General features: G+C 41.3%; 1 long non-coding RNA gene across 1 annotated transcript in view; it reads left to right on the top strand.

Annotated features, from left to right (window-relative positions):
• Positions 1-5,475, top strand: part of LOC135107888 (uncharacterized) — a 10,669-nt gene extending 5,194 nt beyond the window's left edge. The window contains exons 2-3 of the long non-coding RNA XR_010272034.1: positions 2,547-2,657; positions 4,087-5,475. This is a non-coding gene — a long non-coding RNA (uncharacterized LOC135107888). The remainder of the gene's footprint in view (positions 1-2,546; positions 2,658-4,086) is intronic.
• Positions 5,476-15,000: the final 9,525 nt, after the last annotated feature.

The following is a 15,000-nucleotide window of genomic DNA, read 5'->3' as shown; positions in this document are numbered from 1 at the left end:
ATATTTTGAAAAAAATAATAATCGTTACGGGGAAGGCTTACATATGAAAATAAATAATTCGCTTTAGATCACAGTTCGAAAGTATCGCAAATAATCTAGTTTTCTTGCACGTTTTTTTTTTTTTATTATAGACCTTACTAATTAAAGAAAAAAATACGGTGTCAGTAATGACAGAGGGTAGAAATAAGTAATAATAAATACAATAATAATGATAATAATAATAACAATAATAAAATAATAATAATAATAAAATAATAATAGTAATAATAATAATAACAATATAAAGACTAAAATTAATAGTAATAGTAATAATGATAATAATAATAATAATAATAATAATAATAATAATGATAATAATAAAAGAAAGTAAACAACAACAACAACAACAACAACAACAACAACAAAAGCAACAGTAACATCTACACTGAGAACAATAATTACTAAAATATTAATTAAAATAAAAAAATAACAGCAATAACAATAATGATAATAATAACAATAATGAACAGAACAAACACTGTACAATAATCATAGAAGTTGTTGATTACGCTACTTCCATACAGGCTCGGAATCAGACAATAAATAAATAAATAAATAAATAAATAAATAAACAGATGATGCTGCTGAGGAAAAAAAAATGTGAATAAAATAAATAGTAACAAGAGATAGAAAAAAAAGTAAAAATTTGAATATTCCTTTCATATTTTTTCCTTCTTACTTTAGCATAATATAAATCCCATTATTCTGATCAACAGCCTTCCATCCTCGCTCTTTTTTTTATATTATTCTTGTTGTTATTATTATTATTATTATTATTATTATTATTATTATTATTATTATTACTATTATCATTATTCAATCATTCATTAATCTATTTCATTATCTTTTCAATGACGTGCAGGGTATGAGATATAAGGCTCCATGTCCCTATATACAAAAAAATGTACAACAACAACAACAACAATACCTACTACTACTACTATTACTACTACTACTACTACTGATAATAATAATAATAATAATAATAATAATAATAATAATAATAATTGCTACTACTACTACTACTACTTCTACTTCTACTACTACTACTACTACTATTACTACTACTACTACTACTAAAAATAATAATAACTACCAAACAACTGCATACTTCTACTATTCTACCAGCATCACATCTTATAATTAATGATGATACTAATGTCATAATAGTAATGTTATTATCACTTATCATTTTCATTGTTGTTATATTTATTATTATTATTATTATTATTATTATTATTATTATTATTATTATTATTATTATTATTATTATTGTTGATATTACTATTGTTATTATCATTATTAGTAGTATTAGTATTAGTATTAGTATTATTATTACCACCACTACCACCAACCACTATTACTACTACTACTACTACTACTACTACTACTACTACTACTACTGTTGCTGTTGTTGCTGCTTCTACCATTACTAGGTACAACCATTATTATTATTTTTTATTGTAATTTTTGGCAGTGACAATGGAATATGAACGTGGCAGTGATGGTGACGGTATGAGAGCTGGTGACTATTGATAAGGTGACGGTGACGGTGACACTACCATTACTATCACAACATAAAACCAAACAAATGTACAAATTTTCCCTGAAGTCATCAACGAACTTTGCAGAAATACAATCCCTCGGTTTCTGGAGCAGGCTGAGCATCATGCATCACACCATACTAAACACACATATTATCGCAGCCTATCCTTGCATTCATGGGTTCGTAGATTTCCCATCGTTGCGTTAGATGTGTTAGGTGAAGCAGTGTCGTTCAGCGCTGCATTGTTCCTGTCTGTATCCAACATTACTCCCAAACTGCCAGGCCATTCCCCTACATGCAAACTTCACTCTGTCTTCACTCGAAACATTCACACGCTGCTTTCCGCGCCTTATCTTAGTCATCGTTCATAAGTGTGATAATGTGCCAATATTAGAGAGAGAGAGAGAGAGAGAGAGAGAGAGAGAGAGAGAGAGAGAGAGAGAGAGAGAGAGAGAGAGAGAGACTTAATCTACTGACATTTTCCTCGTATTTTTTCACTAATATGCAGCGCGTATAGCCATGTCACGCTCCTACAGTTAACAAGGCGATATCTTTGAATCACGGACGAAAGTATAGAGGATTCAAGTCGTTAACGCAATACAACTCACGCCTAAACAAATACAGCACTGGCGCAAAAAAACAGAAACACATAACTACCGTGACTGCCTCCCGCCCTCCCACCACAAGCAGAAACGTCATTTTCGCCAGGCTTGAGTGATCACGTGGGTGGAGTTCAATTGACAAGGCTCCCCATACGACACACTCAACAGAACACTACACTCCTATCACCACTAATCCTTTCTTCGCCTCCCCAACAGATGAACAATAGCAATAAGCCGCAATGTGCTTATAGATTAAGTTTGACTCTTTCAACAAAAACGTACGTGTTGCCAAATGAATGTTGTGTTTTCTTGTTTTTTTTTTCCTTCTTTTCCTTTTCTTTTCTTTTTTTTTTTTTCAGGCGTCGTTATCGTGCGTCTGGCAGCCGGCAAGGGGAAACACGCATGACAGCTTCATGACGAAGATGAATGTGACGTCACAGCGAGGGGTTCTGCAAGGGAGGGGAAGAAAAGTGAGGGTAAAGTGAATGGAAAACGGGAAGAGAGAGAGAGAGAGAGAGAGAGAGAGAGAGAGAGAGAGAGAGAGAGAGAGAGAGAGAGAGAGAGAGACAGACAGACAGACAGACAGAGAGAGAGAGAGAGAGAGAGAGAGAGAGAGAGAGAGAGAGAGAGAGAGAGAGAGAGAGAGAGAGAGAGAGAGAGAGAGAGAGAGAATGAGTCAGGAGAGACGGTGGGTGAGGGAGGTGGGGAGAGAGGAAGAGGAGGAGGTGGTGGGGGAGAAGAGGAGGAGAGGAGGAGGAGGAGGAGGAGTATGATGTTGCCAATGAGTGAGTTTATTTTTATTTATTATTTCAGCAAGTTAACCAATTTTGGCCGAGAAACACTAGTGACTAAGGAGTGTTGGTGTTGCGGGACTCGGTGTTGGCGCTGGGGTTTGGCCACTTATCCGAAGGAGGTTAAAATGAGATGGAGGGGAGAACTGGGTGGATTTTTGTACGTGACATAAACTTATTGCCTCCCCGTACGACTCTGGCCAAAGTTTTGATTTATAAGCCAAGTGGAGTAACTCGCGGGTGGCGGACAGAGTGGTGGCATACTTAGGTGGGAGTACAAGTTAACATTAGAAGGAAAGCACGTATCGTTAGTATTTATTTAATTACATTTAATCTATCATCAAAATATGCTCGGTCGCTAGTCAAGCACAGATGTTAATTAACTTTCGATGTACAGTGATCGCACGGCTCGTAGTGGCTGCTATTGACAGAACACCTCAATGAAATTCGGAATGTCTAGTTTCTATTTAGTATATTACGTATTCGTAAATAAAAAAAAATAAATAGATAAACAGACGGATTAAGACATAAATAAATGCACTTTTAGTTAAATAGTTAGATAGGTAAATCGATATAAATAAATAGAATGATACACATATAGCTACACTCATAAATATATAAATAGATAGACAAAAAATTAAAGAAAACACATAGCTACACACACACACACACACACACACACACACACACACACACACACACACACACACACACACACACACACACACACACACACACAAACGGTAATGTACATAAAAAAAAAAAAAACGAAAATAACGAAACAAAAGACTGCAGCAAACAAGAAAGGGATGACAGACGTGCACCTTACTTTTAAACCCTCTTTTCACTTAGATTTTCGTAAACTAACAAAAAAAAAAAAAAAAGGATGAGCTATTTTCGGCTCTTGATTTTTTTTTTATTGTGTGTGTGTGTGTGTGTGTGTGTGTGTGTGTGTGTGTGTGTGTGTGTGTGTGTGTGTGTGTGTGTGATGGCAACATAATTGTAGTGGTAGCGAGTGAGGTCTGCCGAACAAGACTAATCTCCTGACGTTCGAGTATTTCTGCCTCAAAATAGGGCCTAAAAGAGCCGCATTTCCCCTCCCTTACAGTGCCCGATTCGTGACAGGCGAGGGAACGCGACATGTGAGAGGCGGGTGAGAGGGGAGTGAGGGGAGCGGCCAACCTCGATATCCTGAACGCCAATCTAGGAAGACGAGGGAAGAGGAGAGAAGAGGAAGGATAATAGAGGTTGAGAGAAGGATGAAGAGGCTACTACGGATTAGTGGAAGCCTGTTAGGAGGTGTTAGGGATGAGCAACATAGGGAAAGAAAAAAAAAGTCACTGTTATTTTCTTGCTTTGTTTTTCTTTATATTTTTTCATCAGACAATTTTAATCAGATAATCTCTTTCTTATTAATGCTACGTTAGATTAGGTCGGGTTAGGTTACGCATGAAATCAATATATGAACTACACAGTGTTCAGTGCACGGTGAATTATTTATTGCCCCATCGAAATTAAAACCAGTGTAACTAAAATCTAAACATTGGCGATTTTTTTTTATCACCAGAACTAAATTTAAATAGTTCTCCTTCCTAGAAATTTCAAGGAAGAGGAGAAAAAATTACTGCATATGGACGGGGAAAGACATAACCAACCAATACTTTGTTTTATTTATTGCTAAAACGTGATCACCCACATAACTTTCTTGACCAGTACAAGCTAACCAGGGCTACTTTCTTGACCAGTACAAGCTAACCAGGCCTCTCGAAAACGCCGAAGACCACGCAAGTTACGGACAATTAACACTATTTACACTACTCTTGTTAACTTTAGGCTTATTGTTCATTAATGAGTTGCCTGGGACTTTTCAACTTACAGGCGTTTTTTCTGATTTTTTTTTTTTCCCCTACATGAGGTGTCGGATAGAGGGAAGAGGAGAGAACCGTGCTAAGAAGAGAAAGGAGTCTGTAAGGAAGTCTATAAGGAAGTCAGGGTCGTGTTCGAAATATAAAGTATGCATCATATACATTATAGACATATGATGTGAGAGAGAGAGAGCGAGAGAGAGAGAGAGAGAGAGAGAGAGAGAGAGAGAGAGAGAGAGAGAGAGAGAGAGAGAGAGAGAGAGAGAGAGAGAGAGAGAGAGAGAGAGAGAGACGGAGAGGAGGTTTAATCAACACAGGTACAATTCAAATTAACTGGGTATATTGAGAACTGTGTCATTGCACATATTTATTTTATATGACACACGAGGGAACTGACAATGCAGGAAAAAATAAACGGCATCTATGAATGTAACAATATAAAAGATGCCATCTAAATCCGTAATTCTTTGTCTATAAAGTTTATTTTCATGCATCTTTTATTAAAAATACTGATTTCCTTGGCTTCATAATTCAATAATTATATGTTTTCATGTGTTAAATTTAAAAACATGTCTACATTATGATGTACTGATCCTGATGATTTATGATAAGGAATAAATTGGTTATTTTAATTGATGTTTCTTATTCTACCGGTGTAATTCTAGACAAGTAGCACCTGAAGCAGTAGTGTGGAGAGGTGAGTGAGGGGGCAGGTGGTGCAGAGCGTGCGGCAGGTGAGGTGAAGAGAGTAAAAATTCCTCACAATTGTTAATGAATATCTATGCTAAAAGGTAATGTCCAGGGACGGTAATGTCTTATAATTGACTCATGTTAATGATGCCTCCAACACACACACACACACAGACGTCAATAAGCATGCATTCCTCACACTTTTTTCTTATAAACACATCAACCATTTCAACACATGACAGGCAGTTTTCCTTCCCTCTTCACGTCACTTTTCAATCAGTGATTTACGTTATCAAGAATACTACCAAATCCTCATTTTTCTTCCTGCCTCCCCCTTCCACTTCTCCGCCTCCCTCCCTCCCCTCCTCCTCTTGGCTGCCGGTCTCCAGCTGGCCGTGTGTGTGAGTGTCAGTGGGAGAAGATGATTTACACCCAGCGCTTATCGAGGCTATTTCTTGTTCCCTCTTCGCCTTAGTCAGTCTCATTCCGACACGCGCGCTTCACCACGTGCTGGGAAGCCAGTCCTGTTGCATAGCGTGTGTTGAGAAGGGTGGCAAATGCTTTATATACTTGTGTTCATTTATGACTTACGGGATCAACAGATATATATATACTCTCCACCTCGTGTCAATACAGTATTTCAGACTTTTCATATATCATTCCCAAACGGTTGTGATTATTTGCTGCTGTAGAGGGTAAGTAAAATCCAAGGAATACATCCCATTAGAAACCTGTACATTTTCTAAAGTCTGAGCAATCAACACATAGCTAATAAAATCACTCTGCTCTTCTCCACCATTGTAATCGGCCCTGTTTCTGCTTATCTTCTTATCTAAACACGCCATTTGGGGTCACATCTAATTTCAATGAATGGAATTTTAAGAGGCGTCCAGGAAAGCGAGGCGTCAGATACATCTTCCCCAAAAGGCCATTATCACATATTTTTTGTGGCCGCGTATCTGTGGAAGCTCCAGATAAAACACTCGGGACTAAAGTGTTACTGATAGAGAGACGTTAAAAAAAAATGTATATGGGAAGATCTACCACAAGATTGTTAAATACACCTTTTACTAATACAACTTTCCATTTAGCCTTCACTCCACACTTTAGATGATTAGATACTGGACACTATTATCTGTTTAACCTCTGATATCACTCTCGATATAAATGCTGTGATAGGGAGACATAACAAAACAACCTTTTCTCGTTATCTTCTCAACCCTTTTAATCCGGGAGACAGCGGAGAGGACACGGAGAGAGAGAGAGAGAGAACTGGAGATGAGGATGAGAATGACCACGGTGAGTAAAATGGTTATGATGAGGGAGGAAAGAGGTAATGATTAAGATAGGAAAAGGGGAAGAGCTACATTAGGAACACAGATGATGGAGAGAAGGATTACCGTTGTGGAGGATGAGGAAGAGTATAAGGAAGGAGGAATTATTTTGTAGTAGAAATATAAAGAGGTTTAGCTACTATAGAGACAATGAATGAATAAAGAAAATATAAATAATGTCTTTCAAATGCTGAAAAAGAGAAACACTGGTAAGATAATAAAGACCAGTACAAGAAGGAAGGGAATAGGGGAAGAGAAGTAAATGGATAGAACGACAAGGAGGAAGAGGAAGAGGAGGAGGGAGATGAAGATTTACAAACAATTAAATGTAAGTGAGAGTGAAAACGGCAGCAGTGATGGGCGTTAGATAAGCGAGGGAGGTCTAGTTTGAGTCGCCTCTCCCCCTCCCTTCACTCCTCCCTCCTCTTCACCTTCCCATCACTACCTGCTGAGGGACGATGAAGAGGGAAGAAGAGGAGAAAAGAACAACGACGTGTGGGAAGGAGACACGAATGAAGAGGAAGAGCAGGCGATGACGTGGGAGAGAAAGAAAGCCATATGAAGAGGGACAAGTTGAAAAACAGAAGAATAATAATAGTTAGTGAAGAAGGAAGGAAGCCAAGAAGACAGAACAAGGAGATATACAGACGAAGAGAAATATCAAGAAAAGCAAAGGCGTGATGAAGGTTAGTTGAAAGAGAGAGGGAAAGGGAAGACGACGGGAGAAAAAAAGGGAGATATAAGGGTGAGGAGGAAGATAAGGAATAGAAGAGAGCAAAGAGGATTAATAGCAGTGAAGAAAGCAAGAAGGGAGCGAGGGTAATAAGGAAGAGTACGATGCCAGAGGGTGTGAAAATACTTTGCCTTTTAATAATAAGCACATGATATTAACGTGCTTGATGTTTTAATCTCATTCTGGTAAATGTAATTAAAGTTTGTTTGCAGAATCATAATGTAAATATAAACTCCGGATAAACAAATCCCTGTTAACAAACAACACTGATCTATGACTGGGAGGACTAGTAGAGGAGAGAGAGAGAGAGAGAGAGAGAGAGAGAGAGAGAGAGAGAGAGAGAGAGAGAGAGAGAGAGAGAGAGAGAGAGAGAGAGAGAGAGAGAGAAAAATTCAAAGAAAACAAGGAAGAGGCGTGAAATCATAGATGTTAATTGATAGGGAAGAAAATACAGTTTTGAAAGGAGACAAAATGTTAAAAAGTAAAGCAATGGAATGCTTAGTGTTCATAACTTAAAAAAAAAAAACGCTAAAACTGCACTCGTGATTCATCGGTTTATGTAATTCTGAGTTAAAATACGCGATTCATCATCTTCTCGGTCTTCAGTTTCCGCAAATCATTGGAGAAGAGGGAAAAAAGTAAATAAATAAAAGCAGAACCAGCCTTTGTTTCTGTCTGGGGTAAAAATATCCAAATCAATGAAGCTTCACTTAACACATGCCTCTATGAAATCAACCAACGAGTGGCCTACATTAGCTAAAGACCTAAACTATCAAACTCATTAAAGCCTGCAATATGCAATGCGATACGTTCGGTTTATAATTATTTGTGGGATGCTGGTGATTATCTTGAGAATGATGGTGATAATATTTGCGGAGTATTTATCATCATTCATCACACGAGGGGGAAAAAGGCCCTCAATATCTTGGCTGACGGATCTCACTATCAATCTTAGCCTCACCTTCCTGCGTGATGGATCCTTCGTCTCGTCTTCCTTCCACTCAACCCTCCTCCTCCTCCTCCTCCTTACATCCTTCCTACTCCTCGAATCCTTTCTCCTTCCATTCTTCCCTCGTCCTTCCCCTCATCTTCCTCGTTTTCCTCTCTTTTCATTTTCGTTTCCCTTGTGGTGATGATGAGATTGTCCAGGCAGTGGGTGGATTATTCTACAGTGGTGACAGGTGTCTGCTTGGATGAGTGGAGTGAACGAGGTAAGTGGATGAATCTGGGTTCGTGAGTCAAGCCGTGAGTTTTGTGTTGTGCGAACTTAACGTAGTGCTGTAATTGATCATGGGTAATTTATGGTGCCTGTCATGTCCTAGGTAGTAGTTGTAGTTTATACTATTGATTAATATTCATTTATAGATGATTTTGGTTCTCGCTGGTTCTGTAGTGTACGAACTACCTCCTTTGGAACAGCTTCACTCACTAAGCGTTCTGCAGTGACTGATTATGGACACTTTATGGTGCCTGTTATATTCTAATTAGTAGTTCGTTTATATTATTGGTTTATGTAAATTGTACCTGTCTGGTTACCTCTACATCTTGATAGTTACCATAATCCGCCACACTCATACAGCCTTGTTACTAATCTTTTCTCAATTACAGTGTCCTCCACCCCCTCACACCTCGATTCCCCTTTTTCCTCTTTCTCCTATCCCTTACATATATGCTCCCGATTTGTATTTTTCCTTGACGTCATCCCTCTCTTTTCTTATCCCCTCCTTCCCTTTTCTTTCTTCCAGCCTTGCCTCTTCACGAACGCTTTGTCTGACACTCCTCTCCTGTACTTTTCCTATAAGCATTCCTTTTTCAGATCCTTATACACATACATACTCTCTCTCTCTCTCTCTCTCTCTCTCTCTCTCTCTCTCTCTCTCTCTCTCTCTCTCTCTCTCTGTGTGTCTCTCCATCATTTTCTTAATCCTCTCCTGATATTTCCTCGTTAAACTCTTGTCCCGGACTCCGTGGCCTTCTTTTGCACCCGTATCTCCTTGTCTCCTCTTTCAAGTCTTGCTTCACTTCTTACCCTCTCACGTCTTGTTCTCTCCCGCTCCCTCCTCCTGTGGCTGAGTCTCCCCTCCTGCCCCAGCCCGGTCCGTGGGTCATAACCAGTCAGGTATGATAATCAATTCAGTCATCCTGCTGGACGGACAGACAGACAGGTGTCCTCTCCGCTTTGAGCAACAAAGAGATGTCTTGTTTATGTCTCCCGTTGACAGTCTGCCTCCGTGTTCCGTCAATCTAACATGTGATGCTTCTGTTTCCATCTTAATTGACAGTTGATCCTCTACATCCGTGTCTCCTCAGTTAAAAGGGAGGATGTTCTCGTGTCTAACTTCTGGTGTAAAAAAATAAATTAATTAAAGCAAGTGGCTGGACCCTCCCTGGATCTCTCAGCATTATTTTCAAGGGCAGTAAATGTGAAGCAAACACAGATCACTGCAAGACGCGAGAACGTTTTTCACAAGTATGCACAAGGGACTGGGATATTCTTAGCGTGGAGTCTTTTCTGCACCGTCACCGAGGCCTCAGACATTCCTCCCTTAGGATTAAGATGTAAGTGATGACGTCACCAAGTATAAATGTTCATCCGTCTCCTCCTTGCCGGTCAACGTTTTCATCTATCGATAGCCAAAAGAGTATGCATTGTGAAGCACACTGTATGTATATCAATAAATACATAAATAAGTACACACACACACACACACACACACACACACACACAGTACACTACACAAAACACTACACACTACGCTGAACATTACAACACATGACAACACACGACACATAATGGGCACACGAAGAAGAAGAAGATGAAGAAGAAGAAGAAGAAGAAGAAGAAGAAGAAGAAGAAGAAGAAGAAAGGAAGAAAAATAAGTCAGTAGTTTCGAAGTAGAAAATTAAGAATACTCCAAGACTTCAGAACACAACACAACCTTGAAGACTAAACACACTCATAATCACAACTAGGGTAATCCAATGCCTCTGACTAATGATTCTTTTTTTTTTTCAGTCACCTTTTCTCCTCATTCTTTTCAATCTTTTCATCCTTCTCAACGTAATTTCTTCCCCCTTTAACTTTCATTCTTCTTAAACTTACTTATTTTTCTCCCCTTATCTTCCTTCTCCATTCCTCCTCCTCCTCCTCCTCTCCCATGTCCACCTCCCCTGAGCCCCGGATATAAACATGCTCAGCGTCCGTCCCGACAGCCTCGCATTGACAGCATTCCTCACAATATTCTTCGGTACGCCGAGAAAAATAAATACAAACAGTCCATATCCCAAACATGTCCTCTTCTCGGAATGAGGACGGCGAGAAAAAAAAAAAAAAAAAAAAAAAAAACTTATACTCTCCTTTACAAAACTACCCCAAAAAAAAGCCCTTAATGGTAAATCAGCCACCTCACACACCACCACGGCTTACAGACACAGAAATCGTGGGAAGAAATGAAAAACCCACCATGAAATATCTAACAAGACATAATTTATGGTAGGTTCCTGCCTTCAAACAGACAAAAACCGGAATATTTAATGAAGCATGCCTGATTAATTGCATGTACCGAAGGATCATTGGCAGGAACAAACTTTTTCCTGTTAATAATGCCACCTAACGACATTTTTGTGTCAGGTCTTTGTGTCGTCACCTGTGGAGAGGTAGATTTCACGCTACCAGGAGGAGAGAGAGAGAGAGAGAGAGAGAGAGAGAGAGAGAGAGAGAGAGAGAGAGAGAGAGAGAGAGAGAGAGAGAGAGAGAGAGAGAGTGTGTGTGTGTGTAACAGAGGCAGGAAGAGGTGGCTTACAGAAGAGCAACAAGCAATAATACATCATCACTGGCAGTTAATCCACGGCAGTGACTCCACGCAGCCCTTGTCCCTCCGCTGCGAGGCCCAAACACGTGTACATGAGACTGAAAACAAGTAACAACACAAAGTAATTCTTACCTACACAAGCAACAATGTAAGCTTATGGGGAGCAAAAACAAACAACACTTGAGCTTCATGAAACACACGCTCACTCCCAGGCTTGTAGTGCACGGCGAGGCGACAGGAGTGAGAGCATTTATACTGATCGCTATTTGACGAGGCTTCATTGAATGTCACGTCCTTGTTACACTGCCCCTTAACCGAACTCGTGTTACTCCTCATTATTGCATCATATATCATTTTTACGAATGGTCTTTCCGGTCTTTTATACACTCAGCCTGACACTAGCGGCGCTCCACTTTCACCAGTGCTGCATGGTGCTGGTCCTCACACTTTTCAGCTTATTCAGGGAGTCATTCGGTGCGTCTTCAAAGACTACCGAAGGCGAAGAACAACTATAGCGACATGGCGGCCGATGGAACTACTACTACGTCGGGAGAATAGACTATGATACTGCACCGTTTTCTTCCTAGATCACGGTGAAGCTACTGGTGCACAGCCACGACACATCCTCCTTCACCAGTATCAACTTATACGAGGAGAGGAAGTGTGGAGGCGGCAGGGAGAGGGAGAACAGGGAGGGGCTTAAGAAAAAACCGGGTGTGATCAAGGGCCGAGAGGCGGAAGAGGGAGGGTTGGGACGCAGGTGTAACTAAAAGGATGCTACCACCTTGACACCAAGACGAAGGGACGACGGGAGCTCCAGATCTTGTCGTAAGTGCATGTCATCCAACGGTAAGGTGACGGTCTGGTAGTTAAGGGTGGGTCTGCAAGGGTTGTCGCGCGGATGACGAGGAAGTTATGGGTGGCGAGGCGTTGTGTGTGACAGGGCAAGATTGACTGACTGTCACCGGCCGTCACTGAGCATAGGATGGTGAAAGTAAGAAGTGAGGGATTGTTATGGGAGGAGGTAGCCAGTGGAGAGAGAGAGAGAGAGAGAGAGAGAGAGAGAGAGAGAGAGAGAGAGAGAGAGAGAGAGAGAGAGAGAGAGAGAGAGAGAGAGAGAGAGAGAGAGAGAGAGAGAGAGAGAGAGAGAGAGAGAGAGACAGACAGACAGACAGACAGACAGACAGACAGACAGACAGACAGACAGACAGACAGACAGACAGACAGACAGACAGACAGACAGACAGACAGACAGACAGACAGACAGAGAGACGATGAGGGTAAGGAGAAAGACGAAGATGATAAGGAACGGGAAGGAAGAAACAACGTGGGGGTTAACAGAAGGAGTTAGTGAGGAAACGGGAGGGAATGAAGAGGACGAGAAGGAACAAGACGAGGAGGAGGAGGAGGAGGAGGAAAGGGGAGGCGAGTATCAGCTGGCGCATCAGGTAAGGCTGGCCGTCCTCCTCCCGGCCCAGGATCTCTGACTGGAATAATAATACCTCACGTGGGGTCATCAGCGCGCCACACATCCGACGTCAACAAGATCGAAAATCCACACCACTTCCCGGCGCCCTTGTCACCGTCGGGGCTCGCCACCTGCGCGCCTCCGTCGTCCCCAGGTGGGCAGATTATCCACGAGTGAGGCCTGCAGCATAACGAGCACCTTGAGTTTCCGAGATAATTGTTGCCCTGATAGCGGCTGTAATATTGGAGGTCGGTCGCTCCCACCCAATTTATGGCGTGATAAGTCCCTCAGTGTTTGTCCACCTGGAGGAGAGATGTGTCTCGCCGCTCACTCAAGGCAGGGCACGGGGAGACGGTGATTGACACTCACCACGCATATCTATGACTTCTATGTCTTTAAATGCACAGTATATTCTTCCCTCAGGTATCCAGATAGTGATGATGAAGGTAAATCCAGGTAAGTAAACCACACAGTAGCAAATTTGAGAAAATGCCTCAGAAAAATAGACTTAAGTGTTTTACAGTACTGGTTAGGCAAAGGACTGTGGAGGTGAGAAAACACAGGATAGAGCCGGTTTTTTTTTTTTTTTACCTTAATGTGATTAAAATCCTAAATAGTATTGTTATATGAACAAACACGAATAAACTATAATTCAGTGCTATCAACGGTATTTCCGTCTTCAAGGGTAAGGTCACGATACAGTATATCTTTGGTTGGACATAATCTCGACGACTCTGATGTTACAATAAGTCACCTGTACTGTGCTGCGATAAGACAAGTAGGAAGTGCTTTGTATAGTGATATGGTATCATCAAGTTGGGTGGGCGGATGGACGGGCGGCGAGACGAGAGTTTGTGTGTGGTAGGCTTAAGATGCTGAAAACAGTGTCACAAGGTCACCAGTCCACATCAACACTTGCTGCTATTAATAATAGCATAATAATTCCTTTATATTTCTAAAGTACTACTGAAGAACATTATCTATTGGAAACTGATATATTCTATCGACTGAAAATATACACCAGAGAGAGAGAGAGAGAGAGAGAGAGAGAGAGAGAGAGAGAGAGAGAGAGAGAGAGAGAGAGAGAGAGAGAGAGAGAGAGAGAGAGAGAGAGAGAGAGCAATGTAATCCATACGCTTTAGCAAACCAACAGTTGTCAATCAAAAGAAACAAGAATCAGTACAAAACAATGTTCCCAGGCAAGTGTGACGATGACAAGTACCACGAAACTTGGTTAAGTCCCATCACAGTTTAGTCTGACATCATTCCCATTGTGTGTCGTCGTCCCCTTCACGTGTCGTCACTTACATGTGCCCTCCCTTACTTTATTCTGGAGTCGTCACACTATACAACCTTGAGGCGGTCTGTCCACCATCACAAGCCTCCGTCAGTTAAGTTGTTCTGCAGCAACAATTTCTCCACTTCAGAGCGGCATGGCTTTCTTCAAGTCTCGAGCAGTCTTTATTAAGTAAGTGAAGTAAGTACGTCAAACAAATAAGTCACTCTATTTTTCAGTAAGGTTAAGTTATCTCCCCATGTGTCAATAATATTTTGTTCTTCTCTCACTCTAAGCTTGTGAATAATTACCGAACACTAAGCAGCATTGCACACAAGATTAATCTCACGAGAGAGAGAGAGAGAGAGAGAGAGAGAGAGAGAGAGAGAGAGAGAGAGAGAGAGAGAGAGAGAGAGAGAGAGAGAGAGAGACCCTACACCTCCCTCCTCTTGTTGCTTAATCTCGCGGTGGTGTCCCTCCCCCTATTCATCCCTCAGCGGGGCCAAGTATTCTCCTGATACACATAAAGCATGAAACCTCCCCTGCAGCATAAATCAGGCGGCCACAGTCACGGGAGGGACAGCGAGCACACCCCGGAGGGAGGCGACGGTGAATGAGTCATAGAGGGAGCAGCCCCGTCCTGTCCCGTCTTGTCCCGTAACGCCCCAATATGCCCTATCCTCGCCCCTCGTTTCTGTGTCCCTTCACCCTGTAGCGTCCCGTCATCCTGTGCTGTGCGTATGGTCCTTGCAAAACCCATCCTCCCATCCTCCTATCCTCTCACTTGCCCTTGTCGCCAGCAGAGTCAATTGGAGGCACTGTCGACCCTCACAGCGATAAAACG

The sequence above is a fragment of the Scylla paramamosain genome, chromosome 16 (genome assembly GCF_035594125.1).
Source record: "Scylla paramamosain isolate STU-SP2022 chromosome 16, ASM3559412v1, whole genome shotgun sequence".
Classification (NCBI taxonomy): domain Eukaryota; kingdom Metazoa; phylum Arthropoda; class Malacostraca; order Decapoda; family Portunidae; genus Scylla; species Scylla paramamosain.
Note: the sequence above shows the minus strand (reverse complement) of the source record. Positions and strands in the feature narration are given on the sequence as shown.